We start from the raw sequence: 22,866 nt of genomic DNA, 5'->3' as shown, positions 1-22,866 counted from the left end.
TGACAGTACAGCTGATAATGATTGCCATTGATTAGGTAAATGATTGAGTGAAGCGGGGAAGTCTCTAAGCCATGTACACATTTTCTATTCATGGCTTGAGGTTGTGGAAGGAAGGCAAGGGAAGGCAATAAACATTTACTGAACGTCTATAGTTATAAATGCTGTGCAGTGCTTTCCTTGTGAGCGTGGCAATCTTGTGAGGGAGTAAGGTATTTTCTGCATTTTGCATTCAGAGATATGAGGTTCTGAGAGTCAAGATCATGCAGCTAGAAAGTAGCATATTCAGGTGAATATATTATAGTGAACCATTCTCTTCTTTCTTTAATAAAATTCAATTTCTGAATCCAGGCAAATATATTTGTTCTCTCACTAAAAAGAACTAGATAGTCTACACTGCTGAAACTGAGATAATCAGTTAATGAAGCATGGTATGGCATGAAGAGACAGATCAAGATTGGAATTTTAATCTGTAAATTATATTATTATCATCAAACTCAATAAACTTCCACATTCTGGTCTTCTTTATATATTTCTTAGAAAAGGAATATATTCCATTTAATTTAAACTGGTATTCTCTTGGAATCATGAGATCTTCAGCCATGTATTCACGTGGTGTCATTCATTTGCATATGCTAGTACCCAAAGGAGTCCTACGAATTTCAAATTTAATATACAATGAATTTTAGAATAGGGACTATTTAATACTTATGCCTCCAGACATACTCTGGAGATTTCCAAGTTGGAAACAAACAAACAAAAGAAATAAAAACTTTTTCAAAGCTTTCAACACATCTAAGAAATGAAATCTGGTTGACAAATACTTCGGCCAAATGCCATTAACTAAAACTTCTGCTAACAAATTTCGCTGAAGTTTTATTGAGGAAAAAAAAAAGGAATTCCATTAAAATGATACAATAACAACAGTCCATTCCAGGTTGGTGGTAAGGACTGTATTTAGGAGAGATGGTTCTGATCATGTAAATTTTTTTTAATGAAAATGTGTGTATAATGAAATTTTATCACATCCAGCCTCTTCTCTTGGGAATAAAATATCTCCATGGGTAGATTTGTCACCTTAACGACTGGCGGAATATTTCTTCCATGAAAGAGGTAACATTGGCAATAACTGATGAGATCTAGAAGGATCTATTAGATGAGTAGTTAGCCAAATAAGATCTTAAGGGTAAAGGCTTTTCTAGATGTATTAGTGGAGAGTTTCACCAATGTTGGTTTCTTCAGTCCTCCAATTAACATTTGAGTTTCTGGCTGCAGTGATTTAAAGGTGGGCATTAATCGAAAGTACTTTTGTAAAATTAAGCTCTATTTGTTTGAGGAGTTGATAATTACTTTCCTGATTTTTTTCTTCCCATTTGTGTGTGTGTATGTGTTTTAGTTTCTTTCTTTTCTTTTTTTTTTAGTGTTTCAAGTTTTTATTTAAATTCTACTTGGTTAACATGTAGTGTAATATTAGTTATTAGTTTCAGGAGTAGAATTTAGTGATTCATCACTTACATATAATACCCAGGGTTCATCACAAGTGCCCTCCTTAATACCATCTCCCATTTAGCACATCCACCTGCCCTCCAGCCACCCTCAGTTTGTTTTCTGTAGTGAAGAGTCTCTCTTATGGTTTGCTTCCCTCTCTCTCCTTTTTTTCTTTCCCTTATGTTCATCTGTTTTGTTTCTTAAATTCCACATATGAGAGAAATCATATAGTATTTTTCTTTCTCTGACTTATTTTCTTAGTATAACACACTCTAGCTCCATCCATGTCATTACAAATGGCAAGATTTTTTTTTAATTGCAAGATTTCATTCTTTTTTATGGCTGAGTACTATTCCATTGTGTGTGTGTGTGTGTGTGTGTGTGTGTATATATATATATATATATATATATATATATATATATATATATATATATATATTTGGGCTTTTTCCATGATTTGGCTATTGTTGATAATGCTGCTATAAATATCTGGGCTTATGTGCCCCTTTAAATCAGTATTTTTGTATTCTTTGGGTAAATACCTAGTGCAATTGCTGGGTCATAGGGTAGTTCCATTTTTAACTGTATGAGGAATCATCATATTGTTTTCTAGAGTGACTGAAGCAGTTTGCATTGTAACCACCAGTGCAAGAAGGTTCCCCTTTCTCTACATCCTTGCCAACACCTATTGTTTCTTGTGTTTTTCCCATTTTAGCCGTTCCAACAGGTGTGAGGTGGTATCTCATTGTAGTTTTAATTTGTATTTCCCTGATGATGACTGTTGTTGAACATCTTTTCATGTGTCTGCTGGCCATCTGTATGTCTTTGGAAAATGTCTCTCATGTCTTCTGCCCATTTCTTAACTGGATTGTTTGTTTTTTTGGGGTGTTGAATTTGATAAGTTCTTCATAGATTTTGAATACTAGCCTTTTATTATGTCATTTGCAAATATCTTCTTCGATTTCATAGGCTAGGCTGCCTTTTTGTTTTGTTGATTGTTTCCTTTGCTGTGCAAAAGCCTTTTATTTTGGTGTAGTTTAAATAGTTTATTTTTACTTTTATCCCCCTTGCCTGAGGAGACATATCTAGAAAAATGTAGCTAAGGCTAATGTCCAAGAGATTACTGCCTGTATTCTCTATTTGATGATTTCCTGTCTCACATTTAGACCTTTAATCCATTTCAAGTTTATTTTTGGTATAGGAAAGTAGTCCAGTTTCATTTTTTTTCTCAAAGCTATTTATTGAAGAGACTGTCATTTTTCTATTGTATGTTTTGCTTCCTTTGTCATAGATTAATTGCCCTATAAGTGTGGGTTTATTTCCGGGGTTTCTATCATGTTCCATCAATCTATGTGTCTGTTTTTCTGCTAGTACCATACTGTTTTGATTACTATAACTTTTGAGGATATCTTCTAATATGGGATTGTAATACCTCCAGCTTTGTTATTTCTCAAGATTGCTTTGGTTACTGAGAGTCTTTTATGGTTCCATTCAAATTTTAGGATAATTTGTTTTAGCTCTGTGAAAAATACTATTGGTATTTTGATAGGGATTATTTGAATCTGTAGATTGCTTTGGGTAAGATGGACATTTTGACAGTATTAATTCTTCCAGTTCATGAGCATGGTATGTCTTTTCATTTGTTTGTGTTATCTTCAATTTCTTTTATCAGTGTCTTATAGTTTTCAGAGTACAGGTCTTTCACCTCCTTGGTTAAATTTATTATTAGGTATTTTATTACTTTTGGTGCAGTTGTAAATGGAATTGTTTTCTTAATTTTTCTTTATTCTACATTATTAATGTATAGAAGCACAACATATTTCTGTATATTAATTTAGTATCTTGCAATTTGACTGAATTCATTCATTTGTTCTAATAGCTTTTTGGTGGAGTCTTCAGGGATTTTTCCAAAGACATACAGCTGGCTAACAGACATGTGGAAGGATGCTCAGCATCACTAATCATCAGGGAAATGCAAATCAAAACCACAGTGAGATTATCACTTTATTCCTGTCAGAATACTAATATAAAAAGACAAAAAAAAATACAAGTATTGGTAAGAATGTGGAGAAAATGGAGCCCTCGTGTGCTGTTGAGAATGTAACTTTGTACAGCCACTATGGAAAACAGTATGGAAGTTACTAAAAAAATTAAGAATAAGGTTACGTTATGGTCCAGTAATTCCCTTGCTGGGTGTTTACCCAAAGAAAATGAAAACATTACTTGGAAAAGATATATGCACCCCTATGTTTATTGCAGCATTATTTACAACAGCCAAGATATGGAAGCAACACAAGTTTCCACCAATAGATGAATAATGAAAAGGTGGTATATATACACAATGGAATATTACTCAGTCATAGAAAGCATGAGATCTTGCCATGTGGGACAACATGGATGGATCTATAGGATGTTATGCTAAGTGAGATAAGTAAGACACAGGGGATCCCTGGGTGGCGCAGCAGTTTAGTGCCTGCCTTTGGCCCAGGGCATGATCCTGGAGACCCGGGATCGAATCCCACGTCGGGCTCCCGGTGCATGGAGCCTGCTTCTCCCTCTGCCTGTGTCTCTGCCTCTCTCTCTCTCTCTCTGTGACTATCATAAATAAATAAAAATTAAAAAAATTAATCTTAAAAAAAGATAAGTAAGACACAGAAAAATAAATACCATATGGTTTCACTTATATGTGAAATCTAAAAAAATGAACAAACAAAAAACAGAAATAAAATCATAATTACAGAGAACTGTGGTGGTTGGCAGAGAGGAGGAGGTTGGAAGTATGCAACAAATAGGTAAAGGGGATTAGAAGGTGCAAACTTCCAGTTATAAAATAAATAAGACATGGGGATGAAAAGTACAGCATGGGGAATATAGTCAATAATATGATAATCATAACCCTCTTTTTTTTGTCCTTTTCCTAATTTGTTTGTTTCTTAAATTCCACATATGAGAGAAATCACTTAGTATTTGTCTTTCTCTGACTTATTTCGCTTAGCATAATACTCTCTGACTCTATCCATATCATTGCAAATGGCAAGATTTCATTCTTTTCTATGGCTGAGTAATATTCCATTGTGTGTGTGTATATGTGTGCTTGTGTGTGTGTGTGTGTGTGTATCACCTCTTCTTTATCCATTCATCAGTCTATGAACATTTGGACTCTTTCCATGATTTGGCTATTGCTGATAATGCTGCTATAAATATTGGGGTACACATGCCCCTTCGAATCAGCATTTTTTGTATCCTTTGGCTAAATGCTTAGTAGTGCAACTGCAGTGCACTGTAGGGTAGTTATATTTTTAACTTTATGTGCAATCTCCATACTGTGTTCTAGAGTGGCTAAAGCAGTTTGCATTCCCATGGCCAGGGCAAGAGGGTTCCCATTTCTCTGCATATTGGCATTTCTTGCCAATACCTGTTGTTTCTTGTGTTTTTTATTTTAGCCATTCTGACAGGTGTGAAGTAGTAACTCATTGTAGTTTTGATTTGTATTTCCCTGATCATGAGTGACATTGAACATATTAGCCATCTGTTTGTTTTCTTTGGAAGGATGTCTATTCATGTCTTCTGCCCATTTTTTTAAAAGACTTATGTATTTATTTATTCATGAGAGACAGAGAGAGAGAGAGAGAGAGAGAGAGAGAGAGAGAGAGGCAGAGACACAGGCAGAGGGAGAAGCAGGCCCCATGCAGGGAGCCCAACATGGGACTCAATTCTGGGTCTCCAGGATCATGCCCTGGGTGGAAGGAGGCGTTAAACCACTGAGCCACCCGGGCTGCCCTCTTCTGCCCATTTTTATTGGATTATTCATTTTTGGGGTGTTGAGTTTGATCAGTTCTTTTTATATTTTGGATACTAACCCTTTATTAGATGTGTCATTTGCAAATATCTTCTCCCATTCCATAGATTATCTTCTAATTTTGTTGATTGTTTTCCTCACTATGCAGAATATTTTTATTTTGGTGAAGTCCTAATAGTTTAGTTTTGCTTTTGTTTCCCTTGCCTTGGGACACATATCTAGAATGAATTTGACATGACTGATGTTGAAGAGATTACTGCCTGATTTCTCCTTTAGGATTTTTATGGTTTCAGACCTCACATTTAGGTATTGAATCCATTTTGAATTTATTTTTGTGTTTGGTGTAAGAAAGTGGTCCAGTTTCATTCTTTTGCATGTTGCTATCCAGTTTTCCCAGCACCATTTGTTGAAGAGATTGTCTTTTTCCCATTGGATATTCTTTCCTGCTTTGTTGAAGATTAATTGACCGTATGGTGTGAGTTCATTTCTGGATTTTCTGTTTTGTTCTGTTGATCTGTGTCTATTTTTGCGGCAATACTATACTATTTTGATTACTACAGCTTTGTAATGTAACTTGAATTCTCTAATTGTGATGACTCCAGCTTTGCTTTTCTTTTTCAAGGTTGCTGTGGCTATTCTGGGTCTTTTGTGGTTCCATACAAGATACAGGATTGCTTATTCTTGCTCTGTGAAAAATGCTGTTGGTATTTTGATAGGGATTGCATTAAATGTGCATATTGCTTTGGGTAGTATAGATATTTAACAACATTTGTTCTTCTAATCCGTCAGCATGGAATATCTCTCTATTTCTCTGTGATAGACTCCAAACTTTAAATGAGTGCTTCAAGAGTCTTGATGAGAATTTTGGCAGTTACTTTGCTTTGAGATATTCCTATGTCAAGAGGACATAGTCATTTGTTTTTAAATGCTTATAAACAAATAAAATATAGGGCCTTAAATAGAAGTATGAAACACTCATTACATTTAGCCAGGCTCCAATATTAGCCATAAAATACTCTTGTCATCCCTACGTGATCTAACAACCAGTTGGTGCAAATTAAATATACTTTAACTTATCTATCAATCACTGTTTTGTTTAGTTTCCTAAATGGAATCTGCAGCCTTGAGCACAAAAATTTCAGGGATTTCCTAGAAGGTGAGTTGTAGATCATCTTTTATGTACAGCATGTAGCTGTTTCCTCCAACACTCTTTCTTGACCGATCCACATTTGATATTTCTAACAGTCCTCAAAATGCTTGAACCTGTGAGAGCGCATCATTGCAAGAACCCAGAAATTGAAAGTACAACTTTGAGGATAAATTCTGGCAGTAGCACAAAGGCTGAAGCATCTTCTGAACAGGGTCAGTAGACCTAGGAAATCTGTGCCTATATGTATGTTGGGTTCAGGCACGAAGAGTTATACTCGTGGTCTGCTTGTAGATCTAATAATTCATTTTGCAGGTGCCACAGGAAAGGCTTTCTTGAGATACAGTACTGGCTGAGTGGATTTACTCACCTGGCATAGAGTCATCTCTATGAACTGCATGGTGATGGAGTCCTGAAACTGTGTCTATTCAATATGTCTGTCACAAGACTTAGCAGCTCTATCATATGTAATTGAATTTATTGATGGGAAAGACTAAAACCTGGAAGGAGGTTATACTTTTAAATGATAAAGACACTATCCATAGTTTTGTTACCAGAACTTTTGAAATTTTCCCAGAATGTTCTGGAGCTGTATTAATATACCTTCCTGTTGCCTCCAATTCTATCTCATCCCAACAGCTGTCAGTTAATTAAAATGGGCCTCCAGAGCAGAGTTTCTCAGACTCTAATATGCATAAAATTATGTAAACAAATGTCTTGGGGATCTTGATAAAACGTAGCTTCTGATTCAACAGGTCTAAGGTGGAGCCTGGAGTTTTATATTTTGAAAAAGATTGTGGATGATACAGATGCTACTGGTCCAACATTTGAGTAGCATAGCTTCAGATTTGCTTTCAAGGAAATAAAACAAAATTAGCATTTATGAGTTACAACTCAAGTCAAAGAGCTCCAGGCAATTTATAGATATTGTTTCACCTAATTTTCTAAGGTATTTGAAAAATGCATAGAATGTCCATTTTACATATGAGAAAACTGAAGCTTGAATATTTTAACTTAGCTCAAATCAGCTAGTAATGGCAAAGCTAAGATTGAAACCTGGTTTCTCTGACCCCATTCATGCTTCTGCCTGACCCTACTGCCTCTCGGTGCTGATGTCCCTCAGAGTATGCTGACCTGCCAAGGTTTTGTTGTCAAACAGTATCCCAAAGGATGAGTAAACTAGCAGATCGAAACCCTTTTAAGCCTTTCTTAAATCCAGAGTAACAAAGAAAGCAGTAAGCCTTGGGAATACAGGAAAGCAGATAGGCAAGTAGTAATTGTACTAATAAACCATGGAGAGCCAGGTCAAGGAAACAGTGGGAAGAGCCAGTAGTCAGCTGACAGAAGAGTCAGTGACTCTCAAGTCTCCACCAGAAGGGTCATCTTGTGAAGTTACACCATTCACCAGAAGAATGAGCACTGGACTTTTTAGAATAGCTCAGGGCCTATTCTGAGGGAAGAGGTTGGCTCTACATTTGGAGGACAGTAGTGAAACTCTTATAAGGAATTGACAAAAGGGACAAAGGAAATGAGGAAGAACATCATTACCACTCAACACTTATTATAAATGTTCTAAAAACATAGATATGAGGGAGAGCCTTTGCCTTCAAGAGGAATTAATGTAATGGAATATCTGCTAGACCCAAATAACAATGTCTTTTTTCTATGTATAAGAAATCAGGAGAGGATTCTTCTTGAAGAGATTGGACCATCTAACTGGACTGGGGAAAAACGCTAAATTTATATGAAGGAGAAAGACCTAAATGAGTTCTCTTAATAGAGGGTAACAGCTTTGATAAAATTCTAGAGGCATAAATACTCATGCTAGAAAGAATGAGAATCAAAACTAAAAATTTAGAGGAGGTGAGGCAAAGTAATAGGGGCTAGCAAGCTGAATAGAAGGGAAATAACAGGCCGTTGAGCAGAGCCAACAATGAGCTAAGAGTCACTAACTCCAGGGAGAGTCATCCCTGGGTTTTGCTTGCTCCTGTATACCTGTCAGAGTGTGGCTGACAAGTGCAGAGTAGAACAAACAGGTGAGTACCATGGCAGCCAGAGAAGCAAGTGGCACCTACCAGTTATCAAGGAAACAAAGGCTTGACATAAGGCCCTCATTCCTTCTAATCTGAATGGATCTGGTGAGGGAAAGAATCTGTAGTATTAAATTCTTGACCTAAGTATCTATACTCATCTTGAGCACATATTTTGCTGCAAATCTCAGTGACAAAGCTCCTGTTTCTTACTTCACTGGAGAACAAAGTGTGAGTTGCTGAATAGTGGGACACATTGGTCTCTATTCCTTTAGGAGGGTAAGTCAGGAGGATGCATGGACCCAGTGGCTGCAGGGTGCCAAAATGGTTATTCCACCTACAAGATGATGATAGTTTTAGTTGTTTCTTTTAATTTTAAGCCTTATAAAAAGAGTCATTAAAATTATGATTTCTTGGGAATCCCTGGGTGGCTCAGCAGTTAAGCACCTGCCTTCGGCCCAGGATGTGATCCTGGAGTCCTGGGATCAAGTCTGGTGTTGGGCTTCCTGCATGGAGCCTGCTTCTCCCTCTGCCTGTGTCTCTTCCTCTCTCTCTCTCTCTCTCTGTGTCTCTGTGTCTATCATGAATAAAAATTTAAAAAAAATTATGATTTCTTTTTAAATTTTCCTCAGTGTCTTTGTACTTTGTTCAGTATATATTAATGCTCAGTACGTATTCTCCCACTTATTTTTGAAAACATTCCCAGAGACAACACCTTAGCTTTTTTTTTTTTTTTTGAGAGAATCAGATGATTTATGTAACAACAAACAAACAAAACTACCCTGAAGTAGCACAGCTAAGCAATATAGAAAAGATAGCTTAAAGTTTGGATTTTGAAAGCACTAGAATTTTCCTTTTCTCTATTAAGTTGTGGGACAGAAGAAGAGACAGGGTTCTAAAGTTACTGTGGTGTAGACATCAACAACCTTGGATGATCTTGGATGTGTCATTATCTCTCTGGGTCTTGACATCCTGAAATATAAAAAGAAAGATTACACTAAGCCATCTTTCTGATCCTGTTAACTCAAACCCTCTGTGATCCTGAAGATGTAATCTCTGTTTTATAGATCTGCATTTATGTCAAAGGAAATGCTGTTGTAAGTTTTTCATCACCATAGCAAAACTGTTAAAGTAGTAGATTGAACAAATACATTTGTATATCACAATACAACTGGTCATCCCTCATTTATACAAATCTTGTTGAAGAAATGACAGTCAAAAGCCTCTCCATATTCAAGCATAAAAAAATCTATAAAATTATATTCAACTGGTTAGCAGCCTGTGCTTGAGGTTTTAATAGAGTTATATTTCTTTTCTGTGTTCAGAGAAGGCTTTTCCAAATGAATATGAGATGGGGCACTTGATTTGGTTGTCCTTTCTAAACCGTGGACTAAATTTATTAATGCAGCTCATGACTTACCCCTTAATTTGTTTCATTAAACACGGTTTTTATTTTGTCAGAAGCCAATGTAAATATGTATATGTTTTGTCATTGAAATGAATTTCAGGTAGGCAGGAATGAGATAACAGATTTTTATTGTATAAAACAAATATGATATGTGAAAACCTGTGTTAGAAAAAAGATTCATCAATGTAAAATTATTCACTTTGCCCAAATAATTACTTATAAATATATTTATTCCTCAAGGATTATATTAGAGAATACTTAACCCAATATTTATTCATTCATTTAACTACAAAAAATTCAATTTATATATAATTTTTAGAATTTCATTTCCTGTTTAGTTAGGTCAGTTTCTGAGGTTTAAGCAGCTTAAGATTTTTTAAATGAAAGCACAAGTAGAATTTTCATTTGACACTAGTAATTACATTGGATTTGGAGATAATGCAAGATGAGAGGACAAATAAAACTAAAGAGAAACTAAGAAAGGTTAGTATAAAGCAAAAAAAAAAAAAAAAAACCCAATAAACAAAAAAAAATGAACTAATATGTTTCCACCTAAAACCTGAATAGAACAGATTAAGAAAAAATACTGAACAAAGAAACATAAATACAAACTCAAAATAGTGGTCTGATATGAGATTTTAAGGATTAAAAAAGTGATCCCTCTCTCATTTCCACATACTTTGTCTCTCTCACTGTCCCCTCCCTAGTTGGGAGCACACTAGGTTCATTTATGTTTTATTTCTCATATAGGAGGCACTGAGATTTGGAAATTTAATTCTTTAAAGATTTTGCCAAACTAGAGATTCAAATAGGATTGTTTAGTTGATGATATTGAGTTCTTAGTATGACAACCTTTATAATGGCCTACATTTCCATGCAAATAAATGAAAAATGTTGCACATTCTCCATGTGAGGGGCCAGGAAGGCTCTAAAGATGTAAAATATGAAAAATAACTGATATTTATTTGGCACCTACTATGAGCTAAACACGGTGTTAGCCAATCTGTGTGAGTGGCTGTTAATATTATCTGCATTTCACTGAATCAGAAATTAAGGCCTGGAGAGAACCTTTAGTAAGGACAGCAAGTGGGCTTCATCCCCCACCATCAGACTTAATATATTATCTCCTGCTCTAGACTGATTCCCTAAAATATAGTTGCTGTCTATAAGTTGCTTATCAGCTGGTGATTTTCTCAAGATAGTAGACAAAGGAATATAATACTGTGGGGCATGGTCATTGATATTAGGGAAGTATGAAATGTTGGAGGAGATTAGAGTAGGGATTGAGTATTTTTATTTAAAGTATCAAGAGGAAAATCTTTATGCAAAAAACAGTATTTGAGATTGGTTCCTAAGAAATGAGAGAATTTTGACAGGTGAGTATGTGGGTGAGAACATTCCAGAAGAAAGGAAGAACTTAGACAGAATCACCTAGGCAAAAAGGATGGAGGCAGTCCTGGAAAAGGAAATAAGACAGTCTTATGAAGATCTTTAAGTAAAAAGCCAAGGAGTTGTTAAATGTCAAATAAGACTGCAAATGCGGAGCTCAATTAGGAGGCAATGATAATAGACCAAGTCACTGTGGGTCTTGTCAATTAACTGGGTGAGGCGTTGTTTGAGAGGGTTAGGAAGGAGTCAGAGATTAGGAAAGAGTCAAAGCTCTTATAGTTGTGATTATTATCAATAGGAAAAGAAACTAGGAAGAGTAAATATTTTCCAGTCTTCCTGTATGAACCTATTTACATTGCTTTTCTTCTTTTTTTTTTTTTTAAGATTTTATTTTATTTATTCATGAGGGAGAGAGAGAGAGAGAGAGAGAGGCAGAAACACAGGCCAAGGGAGAAGCAGGCTGATGTGGGACTTGATCCCATGTCTCTAGGATCAGGCCCTGGACTGAAGGCGGTGCTAAACCGCTGAGCCACCCGGGCTGCCCACATTGCTTTTCTTCTTGAACCCTATTCTTAATTTCTAAGCAGAAAATTAACAAATGTAGCAACCACCAGCTCTCCATGCCATGTGTGGACACACCAAATGGGGGTCATGCTTGGCCTGAAACTGGGGTTTCTAGGCTGTGGCCAGAGTGTTAGGGGAGAGAGGATGCCAGCAGCACATTATCCCATCTCCAAGATAGTAAGGAGATCAATTTTTCCTAAAAGGACTATCTTCTCTTCACAGTGGCCATTTATGCATCTATTCAATTAGCCCCAATGTTATTTTTTCTTTTAATTTATTTGTATTTTTCAAACAATACTAAGTTGTTAAGACTTAAATGCGTATTAAGTTATTTGGATCTAACTACTTAATAAACAGAACCATTAGGTAATTTTTCATTTTTCTTTTTTTTGGCCTGTGAGTGATTTGAGTGAAATTACTGAGACATTAAGGGTGCTGTAAACTTAAATTTTGGAAAATATACTTGTGCAACTCTCTCTATAGGATTGCAGAGTGTCAGCGGTTTAGCACCACCTTCATCCCAGGACGTGATCCTGGAGACCCGGGATCGAGTCCCACATCGAGCTCCCTGCATGGAGCCTGCTTATCCCTCTGTCTGTGTCTCTGCCTCTCTCTCTCTCTCTCTCTTTCTCTGTGGTGTCTCTCATAAATAAATAAATAAAATCTTAAAAAAAAGGATTGCGGAGTGTATAAGTGTGATTGGAGAAAAACACAATCATGCTGCCTAGTCAATGTTGAATTCTCAACTACATCATCAAGGTCTCATGGCTAGCCTAGCAAATTCACCTCATCTTTTGAGATGACTCATTCACAGCTCCTTGTCTTCCAAACTCTAACACCCCTCCCCAAAGCTTTATTCTGTACTTCCCTGAAAAAAAAAAAAAATAGAATACATTAGAATAAACTTCTTTTCCTTCTCCAAATCTCTTACTCTACCTGCACTCATATTTCTGTTCTCTCTTTTTCTTCTTGTTTCATGAGTGAACTAGCCCCATTCTAATCTGTAGTTTCTGCAGTTGTCTATTAGATAACAACCTCTCTTGCTTTTGCAAGGGCTTCTTTTTACATCTTACAATTTTCTTTCTCTTGTTGATCTCTTCCATGAATATAAAATCATGCTATAAAGTCTTTCACCTTAAAATATAGGAAAGCACCCACCTTTGATCAAGCAATCATCCCATTTGTCTGCTCCTATTTACAGCAAAACAAAAACTTGTCTCTACTCGCTTTCTGTCTCTTCCTCGTCTGTCATTATCTCATCAATTCACTCCAGTTAGGCTTTTGTTTTCACCATTCTACCAAAATAACTCTTATAAAGGATACTTCCATTTTGCCAAAGCTCAGTGGTCTTTTTTCAGTTTTTATATTATTGTATTTCTCAGTAGCATTTGGCATTGATGATCATTCCTTCTATACAGAAACACCTCCTTACCAGCTTCTGTAATCCTACTCTCCTAGTTTTTCTCCTGTCTCTTTTACCATTATCTGTTTCATCCACTTCTAATGAATCCCTATATGGAGGGTTTCGTTTTAATCACCTGTATATCCAACACCCATAACAGAATCTGGCACATGATACTGTGGGTCTCAAAATAGAACAATTTCATATAGAAAATTTAGGGAAGACAAGAAGATAGTGCCTTTGAACCAGACCTTAAATAATGGGTAGGATTTCACCAAATATTTTATTTTGAAGGGTTGGAAGTTTAAAGTCTGAGAAAAGAGCATTAGCAAAGATGCAAATTTAGAAATCATAGGATAAACTCTGGAAATAATGACATGGTTTCCAATCATACTACAGCATGGAGGCTGGGGTTTCAACATATGAATTTTGGGGTCTTATAAACACTGAATTGACAACAGACATCTACACTAAATCCAGGGGAGAGTGTATATTCAGAGCTCAGGTATAGTTCCTGACATTTAGGGCATATTAAAATACATAGATGGAGTCTTACTAGAATACAAGATATTGATTAAATAATGTTTTTGCAGGCCATATATGCGAAATGCAGTTGTTTTTCATGCCAATCATCAATTATTGACTTTTAACTTTGAATCCACCCTTCTTGCTCTTTGCTTTGTAAACTTGAACTGAACTCTATAAACATTTATCACACATCTCTTCCAGTTTTGGTGCCTTGCCTTTTCTCTTGCTCCTAGGGCATAGTGGTCAACCAGTGGCTTTCTAGATAGTTTCTTCAGGATCATAGTAGGTGGTTGTTGAGCGAATCCACAAGCATCTCAGTGGGCAGCTTCCTAGTAAGTCCTGTGGGTACCCCGGTGGTTGTCTTCCATGAAAATCTTGACACCTCAGTCAGTGATTTGTTTTTTGCTTGGCAGACTCTGCCTGCAGACACTCAACAAACTAGTCATCCAGTGAGTCAGAGCCATACCCGCTAAGAAAGTCCGAATCTCAGCCCTGGTGGAACCACCTTTTGAGTTGGTTTCTTCCTTGGGTACTGTCCTTCAGCCTTATTGGTAGTGGCTACTCTCATGTGTACTTTAACTGTATTCTTTAGTGTTCTTTTACCTTTTAGTAGTAAAATGCTCATTCTCTCTGTACTAGTTAATAATTCCTGATAGTAAAATTTCCCTGATTAAATTACCAGTGTGATTTCTGTATCTGATTGGATTATTACTAATAAGTTATTATTCCATTTATAATGGATATTACCCAAGATGTAGCAATGGGTAAATTCAGAGTGTGCCTACTAAATCGTCATATATTTCCCTTTCCAACTACCAGCAGTAGGTCATCAGGTGGTAGACTCTACATCTAAACTTAGAGAACTCAATTTACCCAAGTATATAGTTGAAATAAAGCAAAACACCATAAAATGTCTCCAGTCAAATGAATTTGAGAAGTGTGTGAGAATGATGTTTTCTTTTCTTTGCAACACACATTAATAAAGCAAATATTTGAGAACAAAAGAGAATAAAATGAAATTGACATTTAATTGTAATCTGTTGAAATTGTATTTCCAAAATGGATAAGTCATCAAGTGGAAACTAAAACAAATAGAATATGTTTTGTCAAACCTCTGTATCTATACTAGTGGAGAGAAATAAAATACTGAGCCAGTGTTGGTTAGTTCATGTGGAAAATTATCACTGCATTTTTCTAGAGACATAAACCAGAGACATTCTATGGTTTAGACTAGGGAGTAACAAATTATGGCTGCAGGTTGACCTCCTGCTTTTGTAAATAAAATTATATTGGAATACAGCCATGGCCATTTATTTATACATTGTCTATGGGTGCTTTTGCTCTGTAATGTGGAATAGGAGTAGTTGTAACACCGACTGAATGGCCCCAGAAAGCCTCAAATATTTATTGTCTATTTAGGAAAGTTTCCTGACTCTGAAAGACATGGGATCTCTGCCACTGGGCTTGAAAGCAGCTCAACAAATGGTTGTGGCTGTGTTTCAATAAAACTTTATTTATAAAAACAGACTGTAGGTCACATTAGGCCTATGGGCTTTAGTTTGATGACCCCTGCTCTAGAACGTGGTAGGTATGTGATAAATATTATCTAAATAAATGAAAAAAAAAGGAATTTTAAAGAATTCTGAAACTGTCTGCACATTCTGTCCTTTTTCAGAATGTGTAGTGTCTAGATGATGCCCATGTGACAACTGAAGGCTGGCTCTGATGGATGACTTAGGTAACCTCTGGAGGGTACCCACATTGTGACCATAAACCACCATGCCCATATGGAAAACATTGCAATCCTGGGGCAAAAGATAAACTTCATGCCTGATAAAAACGAGAAGGTAAGATTTCTCTCTGATGTGCTGCAATGTTCAGTCTTCTTCTGTTTTTCATTCCCACTGGCAGCTCAAAGCTGTCCTTAATCCATCATATGCCTCTTGAGTGTGTGCTCTGGGTTCACTGTCATGATGAAAAACTACTTCATGATTTTAGTGTAGGAACTCAGGATTGAGTGTGAGATGTTTACATAGCTTCTGGGGAAAATGACACCCAATGTGGGGGAAACAATCCAAGAGGGATTTCAAGTATGTGTTTTAAAACAGAAATACTGACAATGTACCTATTTTTTTTCAAAGGTGCTTGTTAGTTCTACAAATCCAGATAGGCATGTTTCACTAGCCAGTTTGGGATTACCTAATTTGATGATGCTACCCCTTTTATGTCACTCAGATCTACCTTTCCACTTCTGTACTACTGCCACTTACATAATTCAGGCTCTCATACATGTCCTCTGAATTGCTACATCCAATACTTCATGTCTCTAATTTGTTTTATCTTTCCCAGACAGATTAATCTTCCTGAAACACACATCTGATCATGTTGCTATTTCCCTCAGAAATTCCAATTGATTCCCCTCTGCTTGGAGAATAAAGTCTAATCTTAGTCAGTTGACAGTATTTAGCTCCATTTGTCTCCACCATTCCCATTTATACCCACCTACCTTTTTCATGGAGGGTTGCCAGATAGTATACAGGATACCCAGTTAATTTGAATTTCAGATAAACAATGAGTCATTTTTTGATTTGAATATATCCTTAGTACTGCATGGCAAGCACTCATACTATAAAAATGACTCATTGTTTATCTGAAATTTAAATTTAGCTGAGTATCCTATATTTTTATTTGCTAAATCTGGCAACCTACTTTCACGTCACTACATTTACCAGATTTAAATAATCTTTGTTCTCTTTATGCTCCTCATAATTTTCAGCTTTTCTGATTTTGCCAGAATTATCTCCTTCCTACCTAGATATACATAAAAGAGTATAGCATATAAATGTCCCCTGCCCTTAGCCAACATGATGTAAAAGAAAGGATATAGAGGAGATAGGCTGCTACATACTTGAATTATCATTATAGTTCCTAATTGGCCATCTCTGTGATCTTTGGACAAACTGCTTAGGTTTTATAGACTTTAGTTTCCTTTCCTACACAATGAGGATAATAATACCAACTTCAAGTGATTTTTTTAAAGTTAGGCATGGAATTTTATAAAAGCTATATAAAACACAAAATTATATATAAAAACATATAATTCATGGGAGGGATTTAATACATGTTAATATTTTATTAACTCTTTATATCAGCTCTTCTTAAACTTGAGGAACATCAAAGCCCCCAAATATATCTGGATCCCAATGTAAGAAACATTTCATTAAAGAGTTCAAAGTAAAAATACTTAAGATGGTCATTTTATATCTCATAAATAAACACTCATCAGACTTAAGCAATGAAAGTCTGTGGCAAAATATGCTGTACTAGATACTTACCTAGATAATCCAGAATAGGATTATATTTTTAGACTCAACAAAATACAAAGGCAGTATTTTAAAACTGTCATAAAGAACTTTTATGGAGTCACTGGAAGACCAACAGAAATGTTCTCTTTAGAGAAACATTGCATTCTATCTTATCTGTATGCTTTACTCTCTATTAGACAGATTGTCTTTGGGCAGAGTACACGTTTGAGTCTTTGTTTCTTCTTCATGGAGGCTTCTGTACAGCAGAAACTTATGTTTGTTAACCAAAGAGCTAACTGATTGACTGGGCAAATGTTTTGTCAATTTATCAGTTGCATCCACAGCCCCTTCTTGATACAAGTATATCTTGATACAATTGCACTGCCTCTGCCAGGTAGGGAATGGGTTACATAATTTGGGTGATAGTTAATTGGACATCTGACCTAGATGCTGGTCAACCAGATTTTTTTTCTCACAGGATGTGAGGATTGTTGACAGTCACTGATGGGTGCTTAAAATTGAAGTTGCTGTCTGGCTTTCATAAGGCATCTTAATTCTGTTCGGAAAAGGAGAGAAAACTTTTTTTGCAAAGAGTGATAATAATGGGGCAGCCACTGAGTCAGGGCTTAGAGAAATTGCCAACCAACCTTGTGACCTGCTTTTCCACTTCATGATTTGGTCTGTTGTGGGAATGAAGTGGTTATAACTGTGAATTTTGTTCAGGGAAATTTAAGACTACTTTTTGTTACTTGCAATAAAATAATCTCTAATTAAAGCATCTGGGTCAAAATGGACACTTGAGTATACCTACCAGGGTTGTTGCATGGAGTAGTGAGGATCACTTGTGGGCAATGTCAATTTGATTTGATTTTTAAAGAAGATTTTATTTATTTATTTGAGAGAGAGCACATGTGTAAGCAGAGGGAGAGGGAGAGAGTATCTGAAGCAGACTGCACTGAGTGTGGAAAGCAAACTGAGGATTGATTCCATGACCCTGAGATCATGTCCTGAGCCAAAACCAAGAGGTGGATGCTCAACCAACTGAGCCACCCAGGTGCCCTTAGGCAGTGTGGATTTTAGAGTTGACTGTGTATATATTGCTCCAACAAAGTAGAGGAAACTGATGGAAAGAAGGAAACCATAGACAGGTGAGAGAATATATCTCTGATTGGTTAAGTGGCCCCCCCCCAAACTTGGAAAATTGTTTCCTGCAATTTCCACTAAGTTCTAGTAGGTGATCTATACCCTCTCCTTCATTTCCCATGAAATGTTCAGAAAACATCATATTCACTAAACTTTGGATACATGTATGTCTTCTTATAATGAAGATGCAGGACAAATAAGTTTGATGGCATGATTGATACCTGCTGTGACTAAATGTAGCAATTGGGTCTAGACTTGTATTTCAAATATTCTGGGTGATTGTTTCAGTTTTCATTTCACTGATAAACATTTTCATAAAATAAGCATAATAGAAAGAGCCTTGGACAAGGAATTGTAAGGTCTGGGATAACATCCAAGATCCCTCACCTCTTTGTCATGTCGCAGGTCATATTACTGATAGAGTAATTCTGGAAAAATGTTAGAAGACTTTTACAAAGTTCAAATGTTATCAAGAGAATGAAAGCAGTTTATAAACCAGGAAGAGCTACAAAGATTGAATGTGGTGTTTAGGCTTACATTTTAGATTGTAAACTTCTTTTGTTTCTTTCTCAATGCCTAGCACAGCAACAATAACATAGGAGATGCTCATAAATTGGTTGTTGAAGAAATGAATCTTGGTTTCAAGGTCACATATGTATTTTATACACATATATTAATTAATCTCAAAGCATTCATTGACAAAGAGGATGCAAACTGTCCTTATCTGCAGTGGAACAAAGGACAAGAAGTAGCCACAGAATTGATTTAGGTTAGAGTCACAACTAAGCATTCAAATGGTATCCAACAGAGAATAGTAGCAGAGAAAGTTGAATTTCTTCCCTAGAGAGTCTAAAGAGATTGGATTCTGTTCTCCTTGGAGCAATTTAAGTCTAATCTTGATGAACTTGAAGATCTCTCAGCATCTTTTCTATCCCTTTAATCTTAGGATTAAAATGAACCTGAAATCTTCTTTACTGCTGGGACAGCAATTGATGTCTTCTGTATGGGTTTAGATAACACTGATTCAGTAGGAAAGGTCCCACAGATGCACTGCAGCATTTGTGTAGCTTGGTTGGTTTCTCCATTGGCTACTTTGAGCATATTGATTATAAACATTTCTGATGTGTAATTCTAAAAGGCCTAAGACATTTGGTGGGCTTTTTTAGCTCCACTGAATCACTCTGAGGGCATATAGCATGTTCCTTTGGGCCTCTGATATAAGTAATAAAGGGAAATGTGACTTAGTGCTCTTGTGACTAATTTAATGTCAGTTGCTTTTATTTATGGAACAACATGAATAAATCACTCCATGTATTTCAGTGGTTTACATAAATATGTAAACAATATTTTCCAGTTTCTGACTGTGACAGCTTCTAAAATGATGGCAACATATAGACCAGAAGATGTAGCATCTATGTAAATTCCTTTGTAGTCTTTCTGGACATGTGACCCTTGTTCTTAAAATTGCCTTTAGCTTGGGACAAGACAGACCCCTGTTCTAGGCCCTAAACTTTAAAAGTCCCTGTGTCGGGGATCCCTGGGTGGCTCAGCAGTTTGGCGCCTGCCTTTGGCCCAGGGGTGATCCTGGAGTCCCAGGATTGGTCCTGCGTGGGGCTCCCGGCATGGAGCCTGCTTCTCCCTCTGCCTGTGTCTCTGCCCCCCGCCCCTCTCTCTATGTCTATCATAAATAAATAAATCTTTAAAAAAATAAAAAATAAAAGTCCCTGTGTCTCAAACACACAGAGAATATATTTATTTAAGAATACATGATTATTTCTGTTGCTTGGGATTCAAGACTTAGCACTGGCACGGTGCAGTCTGAAACCATAAAGAAACATCTATTCTCCTGGCTTAGGTCTTGGAGAAGTACTTCCCCACATCTTGCCCTATATTTTCAAAACAAAAGGTAGCTATATCCAAATGCCATAAAAGTTTGTGAGTCATGCTGCTGCCAGTGTCATCACAGATGTACTGTGCTTTTGGAAATCAGAATTTAAGTGGCAGAAGCACACAGATAAAAGTAAAGGCAAACAATGTGTATCAATCTGGGTTAGTCAGGAAAACAGAGACACTTTAGGTATTATGGGGAAGAAAATTTCAATCAAAGGAATTAAAGTTTACATGATTGTGGAAAGAGTGGAGAGAGTGAATGCTGGGAAGTCTATAGCTGGTAGGTCAGGGAGATAGTCACTTCACCTTAGGCTGAAGCACTAAAATGTGTGATTCATAAAAAGTTTGCCAGGAAATTGCTGCAATCTCAGTATCTTTGGGAAAATTCCTACCAACTGTCAGACTATCACAAAAATGTGGGTGCATTTGGAATGCTTGGGAGGTCACTGAATATCCCATCTACCCATCCATCTGGTTACCATGGACTCCCCAAAATACCATGAATTAAGATTCTGTGAACTCCCAATAGATCCGAAGAATCTCTTCTCTAGTCTGTCTGCAAAATATCACAAGTTTCTCTCATTGGTAAGCTCTAACACAAAGCCATACAAAGTAGGGGATCCTGAAATATGTAGTTCCTGGCTACTCCTCTGTGTTCTTGAGGCAGTGCTGTGTTAAAAAAGGACAATCCAACAAAATTCACCTCTTTATCAATTCAGCATCCATGTACTACACTTCTCCCTATATTTCATTTCTGAATAAAGAGAAATATAGTGTCTTCTCTCTTTTTTAAAAAATGTTTTTATTGGAGTTCAATTTGCCAACATATAGCATAACACTCAGTGCTCATCCTGTCAAGTGCCCCCCTCAGTGCCCATCTCCCAGTCACCCCAACCCCCATCCACCTCCCTTTCCACTACCCCTAGTTTGTTTCCCAGAGTTAGGTGCCTCTCATGTTCTGTCTCCCTCACTGATATTTCCTACTCATTTTCTCTCCTTTCCCCTTTATTCCCTTTCACTATTTTTTATATTCCCAAATGAATGGGACCATATAATGTTTGTCCTTCTCTGATTGACTTACTTCACTCAGCATAATACCCTACAGTTCCATCCACGTTGAAGCAAATCCTGGGTATTTGTCATTTCTAATGGCGGAGTAATATTCCATTGTATACATAGACCACATCTTCTTTATCCATTCATCTTTTGATGGACACCGAGGCTCCTTCCACAGTTTGGCTATTGTGGACATTGCTGCTAGAAACATTGGGGTGCAGTTGTCTTGGTGTTTCACTGAATCTGTATCTTTGGTGTAAATCCCCAGCAGTGCAGTTGCTGGGTCATAGGGTAGCTCTATTTTTAACTCTTTGAGGAACCTCCACACTGTTTTCCAGAGTTCACATTCCCACCAATAGTGTATGTAAGAGGGTTCCCTTTTCTCCACATCCTCTCCAACATTTGTTGTTTCCTGTCTTGTTAATTTTCACCATTCTCGCTGGTGTGAGGTGGTATCTCATTGTGGTTTGATTTGTATTTCCCTGATGGCAAGTGATGCGGAGCATTTTCTTATGTGCGTGTTGGCCATGTCTGTGTCTTCCTCTGTGAGATTTCTGTTCATGTCTTTTGCCCATTTCATGATTGGATTGTTTGTGTCTTTGGTGTTGAGTTTAAGAAGTTCTTTATAGGTCTTGGATATTAGCCCTTTATCTGATACGTCATTTGTAAATATCTTCTCCCATTCTGTAGGTTGTCTTTTAGTTTTGTTGATGGTTTCTTTTGCTGTGCAGAAGCTTTCTATCTTAATGAAATTCCAATAATTCATTTTTGCTTTTGTTTCCCTTGCCTTCATGGATGTATCTTGCAAGAAGTTGCTGTGGCCAAGTTCAAAAAGGGTTTGCCTGTGTTCTCCTCTAGGATTTTGATGGAATCTTGTCTCACATTTAGATCTTTCATCCATTTTGATGTATGGTGTAAGAGAATGGTCTAGTTTCATTTTTCTAGCATCTTATTTCTAACTAACATGATGCAACAAACATCGGTTCAAGTGAAGACACATTTGTTTTCCCAAAAAAGGAAGGCCCTTTATCCAGTTCTGATATTCCATGATTGAATATTGAAATATAGATTCAACCCATATGAGCATATTTCATATTTTATAGTGGCGGACTGGAGAAGAAGATTAATTTATGCAAATATAGATGTATAAAGAATAAAGAAAACATGGACAGTTACTGTCCCTTTTTTTTTCAACCTGTCACATGGCCATACTTGATAATTATAACATCCATGTCTACTACCAATAGTCCATTTGCCCCAGGCAAGTTTATCATAGTTTTCTGCCTATTGAGGACTCAATTAGTATCTATGCTGCTGATAAATTGTTCACTTAATAGTGGATATAGCCACATGAGCCATGGTGAATGAAAATTGTTATTTTTGAGATTCTCCAAAATGTCCACAACTTCTGCTATTTTAGTTTTGGACAGAATGGAACACTTTGTCCCTCTAATTGTTGAAGCAACCTCTGCTATGTTTGTCCTGCTACAGTTACATAAGACATAAATATCCCCCCACTTTGTGCCCATTCTGAAAGATCTATCCACAGACCTCTTCTCCTAAGCAGATTTTCAATTTCTGAATCTGGCTCTTTCAAATCCACTCACTCAATTGTTAGTGACTGCACACATAAAAGCATGGGTTTACACTTTCATTTCCCAGGCAATCTCATCTTTTAGGCAAACCAAATAACTTCTCAAAATTCTATCTGCAGGGAGGA

The 22,866-nt window shown here is 36.7% G+C and overlaps 1 long non-coding RNA gene across 8 annotated transcripts in view; it reads left to right on the top strand.

Annotated features, from left to right (window-relative positions):
* LOC144280995 (uncharacterized) overlaps window positions 1-22,866 on the top strand; it is a 345,351-nt gene that overhangs the window by 157,192 nt on the left and 165,293 nt on the right. For all 8 annotated transcript variants that reach the window (XR_013349461.1, XR_013349458.1, XR_013349460.1 and 5 more), the window contains one exon: window positions 15,428-15,599. This is a non-coding gene — a long non-coding RNA (uncharacterized LOC144280995). The remainder of the gene's footprint in view (window positions 1-15,427; window positions 15,600-22,866) is intronic.

The sequence above is a fragment of the Canis aureus genome, chromosome 12 (assembly GCF_053574225.1).
Source record: "Canis aureus isolate CA01 chromosome 12, VMU_Caureus_v.1.0, whole genome shotgun sequence".
NCBI classification, from domain to species: Eukaryota; Metazoa; Chordata; class Mammalia; order Carnivora; family Canidae; genus Canis; species Canis aureus.
The sequence above is the reverse complement of the archived record's forward strand: the minus strand, read 5'-3'. Positions and strand labels throughout refer to the sequence as shown.